This window comes from Phocoena phocoena, chromosome 2 (genome assembly GCF_963924675.1).
Source record: "Phocoena phocoena chromosome 2, mPhoPho1.1, whole genome shotgun sequence".
NCBI lineage: Eukaryota > Metazoa > Chordata > Mammalia > Artiodactyla > Phocoenidae > Phocoena > Phocoena phocoena.
This window is the reverse complement of record NC_089220.1, coordinates 177,606,851-177,628,909: the sequence shown is the minus strand read 5'-3', so window position 1 is coordinate 177,628,909 and position 22,059 is coordinate 177,606,851. Positions and strand designations below refer to the sequence as shown.

Below are 22,059 nucleotides of genomic sequence, written 5' to 3'. Positions count from 1 at the left end.
TTTGTTCTTCAATTTTGCTCTTCAGATTTACTCATGCTCCCATTCATTCATTAAATGACATCATTCTATTCCACTCTACTAATAGGTCTCATTTTATTTACCTATTCTCTTATTTATAGGTATTGAAATTGTTTCCAATGTTTTGTTATTTCAAAAGAAAAAAAAAAGCTGCCAAAAGACCCTAGTTTTTGCTTTTCTTGTTTTTGTGTGTATTTGTATGTGTATGTTTTCTTTCTAGTTTACTAATTTCTTCTAACGTCTTATCCTTCTACTTTTCTTTTTAGATGTACTCTATCAATCTTTTCCTAGCACCTTGTATAGAGAAAAGTCCTCTGTGTCTCCTCCTAGCTCTACTCACACTGAACAGTTCTGTGACCATCAGCTGTGTGGGTGTTTTTCTCATACCGAGCAACTCTGCAATACCAGCTGGGTGTCCTACAAATAATTCCATTCTGACTCTTATCTACTTGGAGACAGCATCAGACCCCACAGGTTATGGGCTCAGTCCCACAAGACTGCCCCTCCCCCATCTCACACACACACACACACACACACACACACACTTCAGACACCAGTCTTAAGCTCAAGGTTATCGCCTGTGAGTCTGACCAGCTGGCTATAAATCAGAGGGATAAAACATAGGAAATCACTAATATGAAAGATTTAACTGGCAAGTATAGTTGCTGTCCAATATTATATAAGTTACAGGCGTATAAAATAGTGATTCATAATTTGTAAAGGTTACACTCCATTTATAGCTATTATAAAGTGTTGGTTATATTCCCTGTGTTATACAATATACCAGTTTCTTATTTTGCAAAAACATATTTATTGGACTTCCCTGGTGGCGCAGTGGTTAAGAATCCTCCTGCCAATGCAGGGGACATGGGTTCGAGCCCTGGTCCGGGGAGATCGCACATGCCGCGGAGCAACTAAGTCCGTGTGCCACAATTACTGAGCCTGCACTCTAGAGCCCGCGAGCCACAACTACTGAGCCTGCGCTCTAGAGCCCGTGCACCACAACTACTGAAGCCCACGAGCCTAGAGCCCGTGCTCCGCAACAAGACAAGCCACCGCAATGAGAAGTTCGCGCACCGCAACGAAGAGTAGACCCTGCTCGCCACAAATAGAGAAAGCCCGCACACAGCAACAAAGACCCTACACAGCCAAAAATAAAATTAATTAATTAAAAACACATATTTACTCACGGGTTCGTGCCTCGGTCTGGGAAGATCCCACATGCCGCGGAGTGGCTGGGCCCGTGAGCCATGGCCACTGAGCCTGCGCATCCAGAGCCTGTGCTCCACAACGGGAGAGGCCACAGCTGTGAGAGGCCTGCATACCGGAAAAAAAAAAAAAAAAATTACTTTGTTTTTGAACAAACATATTTCAAGCCTCTAATAACCTTGAGGTATACTAATGTACCTTCCAATAACCACTAAGTATTGATTACAATAGTTTTGATTTCAGTAGTAAAGGATGGTCCACATCGTCTCCTTTGGATCAAACTGAGCACTGCTTTACACACCAAGGAGCTGTAATGTTCACTTTGTTGACAGGATATTGCTCTAGGTAGGAGTGTGGTATTCCAGGAACAGGAGCAAGATTCTGGCATATTGCTCTAGACTTTTCATCTCATCAGTGACAGAGGCTGAGTTGAATTTAAGATTTTCTTCACAAGCTAAATAGGAACATTTGTTTAAAAAATGTGCACACCTGGTTGCATTGCCAAGGGATAAACTATCCTGGGCTTTCAGGCAGAAATGCAGAGTTTCTTCTCAAATTCAATGGCAGAAGCAGGGTTTGTACCATGTCTAGAGATGAGGATGTTGGGCTGAGAGGCCCATGTGTTCCCAGATCCCTGTACTAACTCACATCAGGGGAAATGCTCTGGGGGCACTCTGCAAAGAGAAAGTGGGTAGTAGTGTACGCTGGTAGAATTTTTAAATGTAAGTTTATTTCACACACTGATTGTTCGTGTTCACCCATTCCAACTCCTAGTTCCAAAGAAGAATTTTAAGACGTTCTTACTTTGATGCTCTTCCAGGAGTATACACACTTTAAAAGAGAGCTCTACATACTCACATGTTCTTCTTTTAAATTGAAGCATAGTTGCTGTACAATATTATATAAGTTACAGGTGTACAAAATAGTGATTCATAATTTGTAAAGGTTACACTCCATTTATAGCTATTATAAAGTGTTGGTTATATTCCTCGTGTTATACAATATATCCTTGTAGCTTATTAGTTTGTGTCTATTAATCGCTTACCCCTCAATTGCCTCTCCCCCCCTTCCCTCTCCCCATTGGTAACCACTAGTTTGTTCTCTATATCTGTGAGTCTGTTTCTTTTTTCACACTCACATGTTCTTGGTTGGAGGATAAATTGGTGCAACTTTAGAGAAGGTGGTGTGGCATTTTCAATCATGTATTGAAATACACTTACCCTTTGACCTTAGCAATTCCACCCCTAGATAGAAGCAAAACATTGGAAACAACACAAATGACCATCAATGGAGACTGGTTAAATAAAATATGGTTTAACCATACACTGTAACAAATGAGGCATCTTTAAATATACTAATTATAGAAAGACTTCCTTTGTTAAATGAAGGAAACAAGTTGCAACATAGTGTATGCTGGCATTTGTATAAAGAAGGGTATATATAAATGTTTGAAAATGCATAGACTACCTCCAGAAGAATTTATGAGAAATTGGCAACAGTGTTTATCTCATAAAAGAAGAACTGTGACAGCTAGACAGAGGAAGAAAGGATACTTATACATTCCATATATTATTCAGATGTGTATTAATTTCCAAATATATGGAGACATTTTAGATATATTTTTGTAATTAATTTCCAATTTAATTCTATTGTGGACAGAGAATACTTTGTGTAAAATTTCAATCTTTTGGAATTTATTGAACTTTATTTTATGTACCAGCACATATGCTCTATTTTAGCAAACTTTCCATGTATTGAGAATAGAGCTCTGAAATATCAATTTAGATAAAAGTGATTAATAGTATAGTTCAGGTGTCTTCTATACTTCTAAGCAGTTTTAGTCTAGTTGTTCTATCAATCACTGAGAATGGGGTTAAATTCTCCAATTACAATTGTGAGTTTCTCTATTTCTCCATTTAGTTCTCTCAATTTTTGCTTTGATTAATTAGGAAGACAAAATTCCAAATGTGTATTTCAAAATTCAGTGCATACACATTTAGAATTTTGCCTTCCCGATTAATCAACCCTTTTATCATTGTAAAATGATAAAATTCTCTTTTTCTTGAAGTCTACTTTGATATCATAGACACAGCAGCTTTTTATTTCATGGAATACTTCTTTCCATCCTTTTACTTTCAATCTAGCGTCAAATTTAAAGTGTGTCTCTCGTAGACAGTTTCGTTTTTTAAAAAAAGATCGTATCTGACAATCTCTGTCTTTTTAGTTAGAATATTTTGGTATATTTACATGAAAAGCAATTATTAATATAGTTGTATGCATAGCTACCATTTTATGATTTGTTTTCTACTTATACCACCATTGTTTTTGGTTTTGGGTTTTTGATGTTATTGCTGTTGTTCCTCTGTTTCTCCTCTCCACCTCTGGATCTAAGAGATAATCTCAGTTTTGAAATACTTCCTGAGGAATAGAGCCACAGATTACATTGCTATATTACCAACTCTTGAACATTTTATTGCAAATAGGACTGACTCAACTTCCCAGGATGGCCCAGTTTTTGCACATAGTGACTAGTTCCTTTTTTCTACTTCCTTTTCTTCATTTACGTGACATGAGTTACCTTACTGGCATCATACCTTGATACTATGGTTTATTTCTCCTGCTGCTGCTGCTGTTGTTGTTGTTATTATTATTTTGGTCAAAATGGGACTAGTTCTAGGATGTTTTTGAGTCTCTATAGAGTATGAAGGTTTTTGGTTTGAGTCATGTGTAGGCTCTTATAATCAAAATTGGTCTTTCTTGAAATGATAAAGCTCCACCTTGGCTCCGAGGGCTCTTGCTATGGTTATAGGTGGGCTTTGTCTCCAGTCTCTCAAAAAGCAGAAAAGTGAAAAAATCCAGCATCTTGGGTTCATGTAGCACTTATATGGCTCAGGTCTTTCTAAGTTTCAAGAAGAAGTAAACACCCTAGCAGTATTTACTTGCTTTTATCTTTTGAAACTTTTCCTTCAAGATTCACTGAACTTCCTCCAGTCTTGTCAACTTCTACTTCTGCATGATTTACTGAGATTTAAGTTTTTTTGAAGACCTATTTCTAAAAGAGAATTATTGCTTGACTGCAAAATTTAAAAGAGCAAAATAAGAAGACAAGTGTTTCAGAACAACTGCCACCATATTTTTCAACTCTGCATCCCAGAAACACAAAATTGTCATATAAGAAACACAAGTAAGGGATTCTCTCTGGAAACCAATAACAACAAAAATCACTTAAACAGGACTTCCCTGGTGGTGCAGTGGTTGGGAGTCCGCCTGCCGATGCAGGGGACACGGCTTCCTGCCCCAGTCCAGGAAGATCCCACATGCCGCGGAGCGGCTGGGCCCGTGAGCCATGGCCGCTGAGCCTGTACGTCCGGAGCCTGTGTTCCGCAACGGGAGAGGCCACAACAGTGAGAGGCCCACGTACCGCAAAAAAAAAATCGCTTAAACAGCACACACACACACACATTTAAGTAGATTATAATTAAGGAAATGTTTTACACAAATCCTGCTGTTAATCTAAATGCTGATGTTTTTATCCTGTTTATAATAGTTTTGGATTGAAACTCAAAAAGAATGCCTCAGAGTAAAATTAAAACTTATTAATGTATCATTTTTGCCTATATTCTCCTGAGCAGAGGTACATTCTGGTTGGCTCATATAACTGTCATAGTAAAAGGAACAATAGAAGCTCGATTTAAACAGACAATTGCAACTTAGCTGATGTCATTCCAGAACATTTTATAAGCTCAAATATTTGTTGCAAGATTTAATTGATTGATTGGAAAACACTAGGAAAGAATTTAATGACATTAATTTAAAAATAAATTTAGGTGAAACTTATTTTTAAATTAAACTATACAGAGTCATTTTAGGAAAATTAGAAAATTTAGATAACCAAGGAATATGAACACATAAGAGCAAGGTTACATATTACTGATTCCCATTCTTGACCCAAAAACCACTGTCAAAAATTAAACTATACACAGTCATTTTAGGAAAATTAGAAAATTTAGCTAACGAAGGAATATGAACACATAAGAGCAAGGTTACTTACTACTGATTCCCATTCTTGACCCAAAAAACACTCTCAAAAAAAAAAAAAAAAAAGACTAAAGAAACAAAATTGGGGAGTGGAGAGTAAAAGAAGACAAGTCTTGAATTTAGGAAAATACCAACTACCTTGTACAAACATCATGGAATTCTTGCTGCATACATTACAGTTTGGACCAAGTGAAGGAAGGCATGGAGAGTCCTGGGTCTCTTCCTTTTCTGGGAAAGCAGTACAGTGTTTCTGGGAGTATAAAAAGGACATTCTGGAAGTGGTGGTGGGGTTGGGATGGGGGAGCAACACTGTAAGGGCAGGGTCTAAGGCACTGGGGATGTCCCAGTCTTCAGGGGCTTGGGTTGTCAAGATAAAAAATAGAACAAAGAAGAAACTGGGTCAGATTTACTTGGGTTTATTTCCACATCTTTGGACCAACACTAGTAAAGGAGAGAGTAGCTGTGAATACCCTCATCACACAGAAAGCTGATACTCACTAAGGTGGTTGTTTTTTTTGTCATTATTAAAGTTGTTGGTAATATGGCTGGTTAACAATGCTGCAAGGTAACACACTGAAATCACAACGCTGTCTCCTTGGTAGGTCATTATACACCTCTGAGATACTATATTTCCACCAGGAACACGGTTCCAGGAAACCAAACAAATGAAACAAACAATAACATAAAAAACAAAGTTGCCAAAGGCAAGGTTCCTGGGCTGTTTGGCCCATGACACCCACATTCCTCCTGGACATGTCAGACTGCTGCGTGGTCCATGGATAACAACAGAAATTTGCATCCTTCAGCTTATTTTTTAATGTAAATATTTTATTTTTGAACATGTAATGCATACATGTTAAAAAATCTCACAGGATACAAAGATAATTTTAATAATCAGAAATAATCCCTTTTCCTTTTTATTATTTTTTAATTACAAAAATTGATATACGCTTGTGACTGACGTAAAAAGGGAAAGCTGAGCTGTATTAGTTTCCTGTTGCTGCTGTAGCAAATGACCACAAACTTGTGGCTTAAAACAACACACATTTATTCTTTTATAGTTCTGGTGCCAGAAGTCTGAAATGGATTAGTTTCCCCACCTCAAGATCCCCAGGGGTTCTGATTTAATTGGTCCGGGCTGTTGATCTGGGCATCAACATGCACGAGTCCTGACCTGAGGTGCTGCTTGGTGACAGAAGTGGGTGATTAACTTGTTTTATGACTCCTGGGACTTTCCACTCTAAGGCTCATCCCTGCTTACTCCTTGTACTCAGGATGTTAGAGCCAGGGTGTGGGCTCCTGCACGTTTTTGGGCCCTTTCCTATCATCCATTATTAGATACCCCTGGGGAGTATGACTTCATTAGCTAAAATAATGATAGATTTGTGGAGTGTAATTATCTCAAAAGAAAAATAACAAACCAGAGATCCCTGGGAGTATTAGAAACAAATGGACCAAGCTATTTAAATAAACTTAAGGGACTTCCCTGGCATCCAGTGGTTAGGACTCCATGCTTTCACTGCAGAGGGCGCAGGTTAAATCCCCCATTGGGGAACTAAGAACCCACAAGCTGTGCAGTGCAGCCAAAAAATAAATAAACAAATTTAATACATATGTGAAAAAATATAAATGGACAATATAGGCACAAAAACATAAAAAGAACCTAATATAAATATCAAGTATGAAAAAGAAAATAATTTGAAATAAGAACATACTGGCATAAATAATAGAAGAACCAGATGATGAGTTAAACAGATTGAAAAACTCTCCCAAGAAGAAAGCAGGAGAGGACAAAGAAATACAAAATAGAAAAGAAATAAAACCATAGAAAAAAAGCTAAGCTATATGGAGGACAGAGTGCTAACGTCTACTATAATTGATTCTAGAAGGAGAGAAAAATAATAATGAAGAAAATATGCGAAGAAACGATGTAGAATTTTTCCCAGAACTGAAGAAATGAGAAAGACTTCAGATTACAAAGGCTCCTAAAATTTCAAGAAAGAAAAACACATGACCTTCAAACAAATGATGTTCTTCTTCTTCCCATTAGAAACAGATGCAGGAAGACAGTAATGTTTCAATGGGTTGAAGCACAAAACTTTTAGTCTAGAATTTTATATCCTTTGAAATTGCCATGTGTATGTCAGTGCTAAATGAAACAATCTCAGACATACAAGGCTTCAAAAGGGTCACTACACAAAGATCCACAAACGGTGTTCAAGCAAGCCTTCAAATGTGAAGAGGAACAAATCTAGGAAATGCTACAAATAGATATGGAAAGTTAGAATGATCAAATAACTGTGTAAGAAAACCCCACAATATAATAAAACAGAATAAAAGTAAAAAGATAAGCAAAATGAAGAGAGAAATTGTGTACATAACAGCCCAGGATCTAAATGTTAAGAAATATCACAAGACCAAGATGACAGGGTATAAAGGGAAAGAAAGGAAGATGAAAATGTGTTTAAAGTTCTAATCTTGAAAGGAGAGTGTTGTGGGTTGAATTTGTCTCCAGAAAGATAGTTCAAGACCTAACCCCCCAGTACCTGTGAACGCGGCCTTATTTGGAAATAGGGTCTTTGTACGTGTACTCAAGTTAAGATGAGGGTCATACGAGATTAGGATGGGCCTTAAAAACAGTGACTGGTGGCCTTATTAAGAAGGAAACATTTGCGGAATTCCCTGGCGGTCCGATAGTTATGACTCCGTGCTTTCACAGATGAACTAAGATCGTGCAAGCTGTGTGGCACGGCCAAGAAAAAAAAGGAAACATTTGGATGCAGAGACACAGACATGCAGGGAGGAAGGCCATGTGAAAATGACACACAGATTGGAGTGATGCAACTACAAACAGGAACTGCCAGAGGCAGGTGAGAGGCAAGGAAGATCCTCTCTCAGGGCCTCCAGAGGGAGCAGAGCCCTGCCAACACCTCGGTTTCAGACTTCTAGCCTCTAGAACTGTAAAACGGTATTTTTCTGTTGTTTTAAGCCATCCAGCTTGTGGTACTTTATTATTATGGCAGCCCCACAAAACTATACAGAGAGTGATACAGATATCAAATTAAAAAAAAACAGTAAGGAAAAAGAATATAGCAAAAGGAGGGAAATTGAATGTAAAAAAGTAAGATGATAATCACAGTTAATATAAGTGAACTAAACTTGCCAATGAAAAAAGAGAGAGTGATAAGAGTAGATTTTTAAAAATCCAGCCATATACTGATTTGTAAGACAGACCTACATAAAGCTATAGAGAGTTGGAAAGTAAAAGGATGGAAAATGTATGTTAGGTAAATGCTAATTAAATGAAAGCTGGTGTGACTGTATTAATATAAAAATATTAAAAACTTTAAAACAAAAAGCATCATTAGGGATATAGAGGTTTACTATACAATAGTATTTCAGTTCATAAGAAGATATAAAAATTCCACACATGTACACACCTAATAAATTAATTTGAATATTCAAAAACTAATAAAACAATAAGAAGATATTGGCAGATCCAATGTCATGGTAGAGAACTTACCAAACATCTCTTGTTGATGTAAGAAGAAAATATAGATTTGAATGACACAATTAAGCTTGATTTGATAGACACATATAGTGTTATAAAAATTCATTATTTTCTAAGCTGTAAAGCAGATTTCAGCAAATTTCAGAGAACAGGTATTAACTGGCCCTAAAAACAGTGACTGGTACCCTTATTAAGAAGGAAACATTTGAGGAATTCCAAAACAAGAAACTGAAATTTTTCATTATTTGGAAATTTAAACAATCTATACTTCTAAAAAGCTCATGGCTTAAATATAAAGTTGTGAACAAAATTAGAAAATAATTGACATATACACGCTAATATATATAAAATAGATAACTAATAAAAACCTACTGTATAGCACAGGGAACTCTACTCAGTTCTCTGTAATAATCTATATGGGAAAGGAATCTAAAAAAGGGTGGATACGTGTATAACTAATTCACTTTGCTGTACACCTGAAACTAACACAACGTAACTATACTTCAAAATTAAAAAAAAAGAAGAATGACATTCTTTTCAATCACATGAACATTTGAAAAATGACCCACATATTGTGGTTCTCTGAACACAAGGAATTGAGCTGGAAACCCAAAGGTTATTAGAAAATCCTAATGTGTTTGTAATTTAAAAAGTATACTTTTGATAATTTTTAGGTAATAAAAATAATAACCCATGGGTCAAAGAAGAAGTCTTAATGTAACTTAGAACATGTTCTGCAAATAACAGAAATAATTCATATTAAAACATGTGGTATATTAGCTATATTACACTAAAACATATATTGAGGAAAAATTATAGCCATCAATGCATAAATTTAAAAAAATGCTGAAAATGAGGCAAAATAAACCACCAAAATAAACCAAAGAAAGTAGAAAGAAGGAAAATAATATCTTACAACAGTAAAAATAACTACAACATACAGCAACATGAATTATAATTTAGTAGTGTTCAGCGGGAAAAAAGGCTACATTTAGCCTGATAACCTTTTTGCATTAACTAATTAATTAATTTTATGGTAAAAGACCCATAACATAAAATTTACCATCTTAACCACTTTTAAGTGTAAAGTTCAGTAGTAAGCATATTGATATTGTTGTGAAACAGATCTCCAGAACTTTTTCATCTTGTAAATCTGAAATTATACCCATTAAATAACAACTCCCCTTGTGCCCCTCCTCCCAGCCCCTGGTAACCACCCTTTTACTCTCTGTTTATGTGAATTTGATACATCCCACAAGTGGAATGATACAGTAATTGTATTTTTGTGACTGGCTTGTTGCACCTAACATAATGACCTCAAGTTTCATCCATGTTGTAGCATGTGTCAGAATTTCCTTCTTTCTTAAGGCTGAATAATATTCCACTATATGTATATATCACATTTTGTTTATCCATTCCCGACAGTGGACACTTGGATTGCTTTCCCCTCTTGGCTATTGTGAATAGTGCTGCTATGAGCATAATACCTGCCCCCCACCCTTTTTTTTTAAGCTCAAAGGACATTTAGAACTAAACAACTTTTTTTTTTTAGTCATGTTAGATTAAAGTATTCTAAGACATCAAGAGGATGCTAAATAGAAAATGCAGAGTGGTTGGTATTTTGAGGCAGGGTTTAAGGGCCAGGGAAAGAAATGGGTAGAAGTGATGATCAGAGTTATAGTTCTGCAGCTGGCCAGGCAACTGTGACTCTTCATAACACTATGATAAATACATAAGCAAACAAGTAAAAAAAATAAAAGACTATGCATGAAACTTTTTATTTATTCAATTGTGTTCACCTGAGTTTGACTAGCAAAACAATTGTGGCAATTCTCTTCTGTGATGTGCCTCTATTTGCAGGTGCCCAGGCAGCTGGCAAATAATTTGTTTGGTATTTTTTAATTCATAAAATTCACAGTAAATTGCCTTCTATTGTTTTTTGAATGGCTTACTCAGGTAAAATTGTTATACATTTAACTGGACGTGTATAAAGTAAACAATTTGATCAGTTTTGATATATTTATACACCTAGGAAACCCTAACCACAGTCCAGCTAACCAACACAGTCGCACTCCCCAGTTTTCTCTGGCTCCATTGTAACCCTTCCCTTCTGATTCTCCCCATCACCCTCAGCAACCATGGATCTGCTTCTTGTCCCAATACATTTGTCTCTATTTTCTAGAGTTTTATATCCATGTAATCATACCATGTAATTTTGGCTTCTTTCATTCACGATGTTGCATGTATCAATAGGCCATTCCTTTTCATTGGCAGATGGTATTCCATTGCATGGATCTAGCACCATTTCTTTACCCATTCATCTTTTTAATTTTAACCATTTTAGTAGGTGAGTAATGGTATCTTGTAGTTTTAATTGGCATTTCCCTAATAACTAATGAGGGTTAGTTATTATGAGCATCTTTTCATGTATCTATTTGCCATCTTCTTTGTTGAAGTGTCTGTTGAAGTCTTATGTCATTTTTATAGTCAAGGTTTTTTTTTATTATTGAGTTTTGATAGTTCTTTATATATTCTAGGTACAAGTCTTTTATCAGATATATAATCTGTAAATATTTTCTCCCAATCTGTAGCATGTGTTTTTATGCTAAGAGTGTATTTTGAAGAGAAGTTGTTTTCAATTTTGCTGAAACCCCATTTATCAATTTGTACTCATGCAGATTGTACCTTTGGTATCATATTTAAGAAATCTTTGCCTAACCTAAGGCCATATACATTTCCTCCTATAGTTTTTCTAAAAGTTTTGTAACTTTAGGCTTTCCATTTAGATCTCTGGTCCATTTTGAGTTAATTTTTGTATATTGTGCAAGGTATGGGTGAAAATGTTTTTTGTTGTTTTTTGTAGCACGTGGGTATCCAATTGTTCTGGCACAATTTGTTGAAAAGATCATCCTTTACCACTAAATTGCGTCTGCATCTTTATTGAAAATTGGTTGTCTGTATTTGTGTGGATTTATTTCTGGACTCTTTAATCTGTTCTAGTGATTTGTCTATCTTTATTCCAGTACTACTGTCTTGGTAACTGTAGGCAGAGAGAAGTAACATATTAACCACCAATGAATGCAACTCAACTGTCAGTTGACTTCCTACTTCCTAATAGCTACGTGGAAATCCAGAGACTGTGGTAAAATATATTTAATGTGATAAGAAAAAGAAACTGTCAACCAGAGTTGTGTACCTACAAAAATTATCTTTCAAGAATAAGGGTCAATAAAGCCTTTTCAGTCAAACTGACATAAGATTGTTGGGTAAAAATAGAGGGGCCCCCACTGTAAGAAATTCTAATAGATGTTTTTCAGGGAAAAGGAAAATGATCCAAGGTGGGCCTGTGAGCCATGGCCGCTGAGCCTGCGCGTCCGGAGCCTGTGCTCCGCAACAGGAGAGGCCACAACGGTGAGAGGCCTGCGTACTGCAAAAAATAATAATAATAGTAATTGTGGTCTATTCTTATATAATCAGTAACAGACATTTATGAACTACACCTGCTTGCATCCATACAGATGCAAAACTCAAAAGGTTAGTTTCATGTTATTTCATCTAGATCTAGTTTGCAGTTATGTACTTATTATTGAATGCTACTGCTTCATGTCGCATGCAAATGTGATGAGGGGGAAAGAAAAGCAAGGGGAGGCTAGAACCAGAATTCAGGATTGTAGGAAAGGGTTAAGATCAGGGAGGCACTCACAGAGGACTGACAGTGTTTCCACCTTTTTACCTGGGTGCTGGCTACAAGGTGTGGTAAGAATGACTCTAAGATGGCCCCAGTGATCTCTGTCCCTAGTGTTACACCTGTGATTATGTCACTGAATATTGCAGAAGGGATTTTACAGACATAGTTAAGGTTACTAATCAGTTGATTTTGACTTCATCCAAAGGGAGGTTGTCTGGGTGGTCAAACCTGATCACTTAAACTCTTTAAAAGCAAAGCATTTTCTCCAGCTAGATGCAGAGCAGGAAGTCAGAGATTCAAAGCATGAGAAGGATTTGACTGACATGCCACTGTTGTCCTGAAGATAGAGGGGCCACACGTTAAAGAAGTGAGGACTTAAACCCTACAGCTGCAAGGAACACAATTCTGCCAACAAGGATGAGCTTGGAAGCTGATTCTTCCCTAGAGCTGCCAATGAGAATTCAGCCCAGCCATGACCTTGACCTCATCCTGTGATACCCTCAGCAGAGAACCTTGTCCCACCATGCTGGACTTCCATACAGAACTGGGAGCTAGTAAAAGGATGTTTCTTGTGGTAATGTGCTACAGAGCAATAGGAAACTAATATACATAGGCATTTAAATTGTTGGACTTGTATGTACTTTTTACTTATTTTATACATAATCTTTAGTGTAATTTCATTATTTAATAAACTTTTTAATTTATAGAATTAAAAAAATTTATTTTTGAGATTTAATTGACATATAGTATTGTGTAAGTGTAAGGTGTACAAAGTGTTGATTTGATACATTTATATATTAAAGAGAAAGCTAGCAATTAATTCTCTTGACTTTAGTGGGCCTTCTGAACAATGCAGGTGGTGGGGGGTAGTTGGGTGTGAAAAGAATGTAAAGATTTGGCCTACAAAATAATGACAATGTGTCTTAAAGACAAATCATGGGTTATGGGCCATGCCCAAGACCATTTTTATCTTAAGTCTTTTATTAGATTGCATAAAGTTACAAAGCAAAGATTATAACACTGGGCCAAGAATGCAGACTGCTATTTATGGAGGCCCAGAATTTGGGAAATGATTCAGTCCTGTTTATTCTATGTAATGATGTTATTGTTGCACTAAACATAAGGGTTGTAAAGTGATTCTGTATGTCAGTTTAAGTGTGTAAATATTTCTGTTATGGCATCCTTATGTACACTGACCATGAATATTTTATTTTATAGTGTGCTTGAATTAAATCCATTATAACCAAAGAAGGCATTTGATCCTGGAGTAAAGCTGGCATGGCTGTACCCTGAACCCACTGAGCATGGAATTACTACTACTAATACACGTGAAATATGAGCAAAAACCCTGGGGGCTTAAGACAGCAACTCCATTGACTCCAACAGACAGTCCAACAGATTTCAACAGATGTGAGATGAATGACACGAAACAAATAAAACCTGACGTGAATCATCAGCCACAGGATGGCATCTGAATGCTAATGTACTGAAAGTCTGGAACAGTACTGTAACTTAAACACATACCTGTTTTAATCTGTTCCCTTCCCTGGTCACTTTTTCTCATATCACCATGTGAGAAGGTCACAGCTTTAATTTCTCTGTAGCCTAAGAGTCATGAAACATTTTATTTTTCAACTTTTTATCTCTTGTGATGCTTAATTTTATGTGTCAATTTGACTGGGTCATGAGGTGCTCAGATATTTGGTCGCACATTATTCTGGGTGTTTCTGTGGGGGAATTTTTGGATGAGACTAACATTTAAATTGGTAGATTAAATAAAGCAGATTGCTCTTTATAACATGGGTGGGCCTCATTCAATCAGTTGAAGATGCTAATAAAGTTGATCCTTCTTTACATAAGAGAGAATTCTCCTGCCTGATGACCTCCAAACTGGAACATAAGCTCTTCCTGGTTCTACAGCAGCCTACTGGTCTTCAGAATCAAACTGGGACATCGGCTCTGCAAATTTTGGAGCTGCCAGCCTCCATAATTCCATAAGCCAATTCCTAATTATTTATCTATCTACCTATCTATCATATTGGTTCTGTTTCTCTGCAGAGTACTGACTACTATTATCTCTCAATTTATCGTGATTAACTGTCCACTATAATGGAAGTTCCATAAAAGCAAGAACTTTGTCTTGTTGCTATTACATCTCTAATGTCCAGACTGGCTCTTAAAAATTATGCAAACGATTATTTGCTGGATGAAAGTGTCTTGGCAGGGAACAGTGATGTCTTTAGATGTTTTGGAGGTGGCACTGAAGGGGGACAAATATATCAGCTTTAGACATCTACTTGGGTGGATGCTGAAATCATTTCACAATGGTATGAAAAGCAAAATGTAAGAAAATTTTAAGAGAGTCAAGGCACATTGTTACTAAATGGGAAAGTTTATGTAAACTCTGCTAAAAGGAAGGCAGAATCTATTCCTGCGTTTTAAATGTTTATAGATATTTGGAAATTATATATGTTGGTAACAAAATTTGGGACTGTTCTCCTGAAGTTTTGGCCAGCACCAGAGCCTGCAATCACACCTTTCTGTTGCCCTAGAGACCCTCAGTCTCACCCATGTCATTCAGCTGAAAGCAAACCATAAAGAAATCAGTGTCAATTATGATTATAAATTCTGGTTGCCTTTCTTAGGAAAAGATGGAAAGATAGGAATCAAGGGAATGAATGAAAGGGAACTTTGTAAATATTTTGTTGACGGTGGTCCAGACTATGAATGTGAGTTGAGGGGACCGTGTGTCATGATCGTGAGCTGCAAGTTCCGTTACGAATCACCATGTCTTAGCGCAATGTTACTATGATAAAGTGGGCGCATCCTCCATCATAACCAGTCTTACAAGGTTTTTTTTTTTAATCGAATGAGCACTGTATTCTGTGTAACTGACTGACTTAGTGGGCTGAACAGAATGAGGGTACAATCAGGAAACACTATTTCTTTTCTCACCACTGCCTTTAAACCAACTCTCTGTGACCTCCCTTTGCTCTGCTCATCAGTGACGACTCATTTCCCTGCTTTTCAGCTCACTCTTGGCCGTGAGAATGGCCACATTTCCAGACACTGTTAGTCCAGTCCAGTATAACGTAAAAGCTTCAGCCTCGCCTCCAGCCGCGAGCCTCTCCTGCTCTTCGGCCCGAAACTGGGCTGCGGAACCCGCAGTGGGGCGGCACCTTCACTAATGCTCCTGCTGGCCTCACACTTCTCCTCCCCTCACTCATGCTCTCCTAAGTGGAGGCGGGACAAGGAAGGAGGAGACGGGTTAGAGGAAAAAGGCAAAGTCCTCTTCATCCAGACGGTGCTGTTTACAGTTCTCTCTGCAGCAGCGTGTTGCCCTCTGTCAGGCAGACCTCCAGACGCTGGCTCTTCTGGGGCATCTTAGTAAACTCTGCAGAGATGCCCAGTAGGGGCCTCTGCCCTGTATTATTTCCTGGCACTCTCTGGCTGGCCCCTTCCATCTTCGTCCTGTTTCCCGCTCGCCCAGCACAATACCCCGCCTCTTTCTCAAGGTCTCCTCGTCCGGCCTGAAAGCCCCCTGGTTGTGGGCCTTTCAAGATGGCACATGCTCAATTGCCCGCCAGGCACCCCGGGGAACTCGAATTCCCCAGGCAGCGAGAGTGCAGACTACTGCCCACTGCAGCCTCCACCGTCCACCCCCAGAGTCTCTTCAAGCGTTCTCCACAGAGCCACCCTGACCTGGCTTGGGGTGGGGATCAAGCTCTCCCTTTCCCCACGGAGGGGTGTCGCAGCTGAGTGCTGGCCACCTAACTGCGCACCTGGAGGATGCTCCCAGACTGGGCTCCCCTTTGACTGAGCTCCAGCCACACCCTTGAACTCTGGGCCTCTCAGGCCTCTGTCTCTGCCCGGGTCCTGGGAGGTGCCAGGGCAGTGGATTCACATGGTCATATGATTTTAAACACTTGCACAAGTAAGATATTTTAATTTTTGAATGAGGAGGCCGTCAAATTGTATACATTCAGGCCCCACCAAACCTGGTTACCTCACCTCCTGTGGGAAAGAGCTCAGACTTGCAGTGAATTGTTCCCTATTCAAGGAAGACCAAGGGTAGAAGGATGGGTGGCCCATGACCCCCCAAATTGTCCTATGTTATCATTAAGAAACTGACTTGCAGGGTTTGAGCTGATTGGGACTTACATTTGGTTGAAATTTGGGCAAGGCTGCTTTTACTTGTCCTCAGTACTCTAGGTAACTTATCAGCCAAGTGGCACATATATTATCTATCAATCTATCTAGCTGTCTATAAATCCAGATAAACTAAGCAATGAAATGGGAATACACACGTATCACAGGCATTTCCTTGTCATTACATACTCATCGCTCTCATCCCACTTTCCCTAAGACTGTGCCATTATCATTACTCCCTAGTCATTGACATTTGGACTCTTGTAATTTTCCTTTATTATAAAGTACTACTTTTATGCAATTTTTACCATCCCACAAGGCCATACAAATTTACCCTCACCAAGACCATATGATAACAGCCATTTTCTCTCACCCTTGATGACATCAAGTGCTATAAATCTTTTAATTTTTGCCAGATATATAGGCCTCAATCTCCTTCCTTTAAAAAAAATGTATAAATGAAATAGAGCATTTCTTGCATACGTGTACGGAACTTGAACTTCTATTTCTTCTAGAGTGAATTCATACTTTTTCCTTTCCTTTCTGTTCTGACTCTGGAAGTCCTATTAGGTCAATGCTAGTACAGACTGAGTGAGATGTTTAACACTCAAGTTCTTCAAGAGGCTGTCAAGTGGCATCACCCTGTTGCGGGTTACTGCACTTAGAGTGGTTTCATCCACACACAAGGGACGCTTTTTATGCAGACAAGCAGTGGTACAGCATCAGTCAGGGCTGAGATTCCCTAACGCGGCTGCTGTGTGGGCTGGCGAGCCTGAGCCAGACGGTGCTGTGGAGGCTTCTGTGACAGGAAGGGGTTTTTCTCTTTTCGTTTGTTTTTATTGGGGTCGAGTTGCTTTACAGTGTTGTGTTAGTTTCTGCTGTACAGTGAAGTGAATCAGCCAGATGTACACATATAGCCCCTCCCTCGTGGACCTCCCTCCCCACCCATCCCACCCATCTAGGTTGTCACAGAACACCGTGCTGAGCTCCCTGCGCTATACAGCAGGTTCCCACTAGCTCTCTGTTTTACACATGGTAGTGTATTTATGTCAAAACTAATCTCCCAGTTCATCCCGCCCTCCGCTTCCACCTGTGTCTGCACGTCCGTTCTCTACATCTGTATTTCTATTCCTGCCCTGCAAATAGGTTCATCTGTACCATTTATCCACATTCCACATATATGTGTTAATATACGATATCTGTTTTTCTCTTTCTTTCTTCACTCTGTATGACAGACTCTAGGTCCATCCACATCTCTGAAAATGACCCAATCTCATTTCTTTTTATGGCTGAGTAATATTCCATCATATATAAGTACCACATCTTCTTTATCCATTCATCTTTGATGGACATTTAACTTGTTCCCATGTCCTGGCTATTGTAAATAGTGCTGCAATGAACACTGAGGGGCATGTGTCTTTTTGAATTATGGTTTTCTCTGGGTATATGTCCAGTAGTGGGATTGCTGGGTCATATGGTAGTTCTATTTTTAGATTTTTAAGGAACTTCCATACTGTTCTCCACAGTGGCTGTATCAACTTACATTCCCACCAACAATGCAGGAGGGTTCCCTTTTCTCCACACCCTCTCCAGCATTTATTGTTTCTAGATTTTTTGATGATGGCCCTTCTGACCAGTGTGAGGTGACACCTCACTGTAGTTTTCATTTGCATTTCTCTAATGATTAGTGATGTTGTGCAGCTTTTCATGTGCCTCTTGGCCATCTGTATGTCTTTTTGGTGAAATGTCTATTTAGGTCTTCTGCCCATTTTTTGATTGGCTTGTTTGGTTTTTTTGGGTATTGAGCTGCATGAGCTGATTGTATATTTTGGAGATTAATCCTTTGTCCGTTGCTTCATTTGCAAATATTTCCTCTCATTCTGAGGGTTGTCTTTTCATCTTGTTTATGGTTTCCTTTTCTGTGCAAAAGCTTTTAAGTTAACTTATGTCATATTCACTTATTTTTATTTTCATTGCTCTAGGAGGTGGGTCGTAAAAGATCGTGCTGTGGGTTCCGGTTCCCAGTACCTCACCCCCTCCCCACCTCCTGCACCCGCCAAACTTGATGTGACCCAGTCCGACGCTGCGGCCACACACCCCAGCCCCTCACCCCGAAGCGCCCAGCTCCCCTTGCCCCTTCCCACCTCCGCTCCACCCCCGCAGCATGAGCAGCCCGAAGCCAGGCGGCGAGCACAGCACTAGCACGGGCTCGGGCTCCAGCGGCACCCCGGAGGAGGAAGAGGTCCGGACATGGGCTCCCTGTGCATATTAAACCCAGAGAACTCTACCTGCTCTTCAGGCCATTCAGGGGTGTGAAGGGTCCCTGGTCAAGCTCACATGGAGACAGCCTGTTGGTTCTGTGATCTTTGACAGCCGGGCAGGAACAGAAGCAGCCAAGAATGCATTGAATGGTATTCGCTTTGACCCCGAGAACCCGCAGACCCTGAGGCGAGAGTTTGCCAAAGCCAACACCAAGATGGCCAAGAACAAGCTAATGGCTACACCAAATCCCACCAACGCTCACCCCGCCCTAGGAGCACGCTTCATCGCACAACACCCCTATGACCTGATGGGGGCCACTCTGATTCCCGCATCCCTAGATGCCTGGGCCCCCTACCCTCTGTACACCACAGAGATGACCCCAGCCATCTCACATGCTACGTGTACCTACCCAGCCACCACTGCTGCTGCCGCTGCCGCCCTACATGCTCAGGTGCACTGGTACCCTTCCTCTGATACCACCCAGCAAGAATGGAAATATCGTCAGTTCTGTTAGTTCTTCAGTCTGGTCACCACAGCTGGAAGCCCCCGCCCCAGTGGGGAGGAAGCCACCCTGAGCTTCCACTGCCCCCAGGCGGCCCGTGCAGAGCTGCTGCTTCCCTCCAAAGACTGAGTTTTAAGCCCGACTCAGTGGACTGTTTTGTTTCCTTTCTCTCCTTTTCCTCAGCCCTGTCCTGCCCCAAAGCCCCTCTCCAAGGCCTCACGGCAGGATTCAGGGGCCTTCTCACCGGGACACCCAGACCCAGCTCGGAGGTCTCACTGGGACTCAGCAAGGCCTGACCCCCAGTCCAAATTTGTTTCCATAGCCCCGCCTCAAAGAAATGAGGCATTTAATTTTGCATGTTTTCCTGGCATGAATTAAGACACTTAAACTGGTATATATGTGAGTGTACAGTTTGTTCTCACATTGTGTCACCATAGCAACAAGTCCTGCCCACTAATGGTTCATCATTCCCTGCCCCTCTCCCCTCACCCCCTCTCCTGCACCCACCCTGCTTCAGCGAGGATCAAGCCTTGCAGCCAGTTCCACCCAGCGGCTGGTGCCCTCCATCATCCACACACTTCCAGGCTGAACAGGAAGGACCAAGCAGCCAAGACAGCGTTTTCTTGGTCATTTCAAATCGGGGTCCTCTGCTTCCTCCCTCTCAGATGGGCCAACAGCCATTAGGAAAACCCTTTCTCTGCCCAATTTCGCTTACCTCTCCACAGCGCACCCCACCCTTGCCATGGCTCCTCATTATTTCCAAACTTCAAAACCAACCAAAAAGTGAAAGTATTTTTGTACCCTGTGTAACAAAATATTTATGCAACATAAAGGATTTTTCGTGTGTGTGCAATCAATTATTGAAGAGACCTTGTCCGCCCTGTCCGGTAAGTTTAACATTTTAGTTTGAGGTATGAGGAAGAAAAGGGCTTCCGTTCTCCAGCAGTGAGCCTTAGCGTCAGCCATTAGTTTAAGAAAAATGAAGGAAAATTGTGCCATTTTTTGTTTCGTGAGCACATCAGTGCATTGCCTTTGGCTGCAGCTGTGGCTGTCTTGCCATTTTCAGACCTGGGAGACAAGGTGGCTATTGTAATTGCTGATCCTGTGAGCATGTGAGACTGGATAATATATGGAATGCAAAATTTAAAAATCATCAAAAAAAAAAGATCTTGCTGTGATTTATGTCATAGAGTTTTTCCTGTTTTCCTCTAAGAGTTCTACAGTGTCTGGCCTTACATTTAGGTATTTAATCCATTTTGAGTTTATTTTTGTGCATGGTGTTAAGGAGTGCTCTAATTTCATTCTTTTACATGTAGCTGCTCAGTTTGCCCAGCACCAACTATTGAAGAGACTGTCTTTTCTCCATTGTATATTCCTGCCTCCTTTGTCATAGATTAGGTGACCATATGTGCGTGGGTTTATCTCTGGGCTTTTTATCCTGTTCCACCGAACATTACCATGCTCATTTTCGAGGCTACCATCACACTGATGCCAAAACCAGACAAAGATATCACAAAACACAATTGCAAGGCCAATATCACTGATGAACATAGATGACAAAATCCTAAACAAAATACTAGCAAACCAAATCCAACAACACATTAAAAGGACCATACACCATGATCAAGGGAGCTTTTTCCCAGGGATGCAAGGATTCTTCATTATATGCAAATCAATCAATGAGATACACCATTAACAAACTGAAGAATAGAAACCATGTGATCATCTCAGTAGATGCAGAAAAAGCTTTTGATGAATTTCAACACCTATTTATAATAAAACCACTCCAGAAAGTGAACTTAGAGGGAATCTAACTCAACATAATAAAGGCCATATATGACAAACCCAAAGCAAACATCATTCTCAGTGGTGAAAGAAGACAAGGATGTCCACTCTCACCACTATTATTCAACACAGTTTTGGAAGTCCTAGCCACGGCTATCAGAGAAGAAAACGAAATAAAAGGAATCCAAATTGCAAAAGAAGTAAAACTGTCACTGTTTGCAGATGACATGATACTATACATAGAACATCCTAAAGATGCTACCCATTTACACATTTACCATTTACCATGCCCATTTACCATTGCATCAGAAAGAATAAATTACCTACGAATAAACCTACCTAAGGAGGCAAAAGACCTGTACTCAGAAAACTATAAGATACTGATGAAAGAACTCAAAGATGACACAAACAGATGGAGAGATATACCATGTTCTTGGATTGGAAGAATCAGTACTCTGAAAATGACTCTACTACCCAAAGCAATCTACAGATTCAGTGCAATCCCTATCAAATTACCAATGGCATTTTTCATAGAACTAGAACAAAAAAATTTACATTTAGTGTGGAAATACAAAAGACCCTGAATAGCAAAAGCAATTTTTTTTTCTAGATTTTTTCTTAAATTTTAAAAAAAATTTTATGTTTAAGCAACACCACATTCCATGCAGGGTCTTACTTTCCCAACCAGGGATTGAACCCATGCCCCCTGCAGTGGAAGCGTACAGTCTTAATCACTGGACTGCCAGCGGAGTCCCGCAAAAGCAATCTTGAGGAAAAAAAATGGAGCTGGAGGAATTAGCTCCCTGACTTCAGACTGTACTTCAAAGCTACAGTAATCAAGACAGTATGGTACTGGCAGAAAAACAGAAATATAGATCAATGAAACAGGATAGAAAT

The 22,059-nt window shown here is 39.6% G+C and overlaps 1 pseudogene; it reads left to right on the top strand.

Annotated features, from left to right (window-relative positions):
- Window positions 1-18,777: 18,777 nt before the first annotated feature.
- LOC136119197 (RNA-binding protein with multiple splicing 2 pseudogene) lies at window positions 18,778-19,389 on the top strand (annotated as a pseudogene).
- Window positions 19,390-22,059: the final 2,670 nt, after the last annotated feature.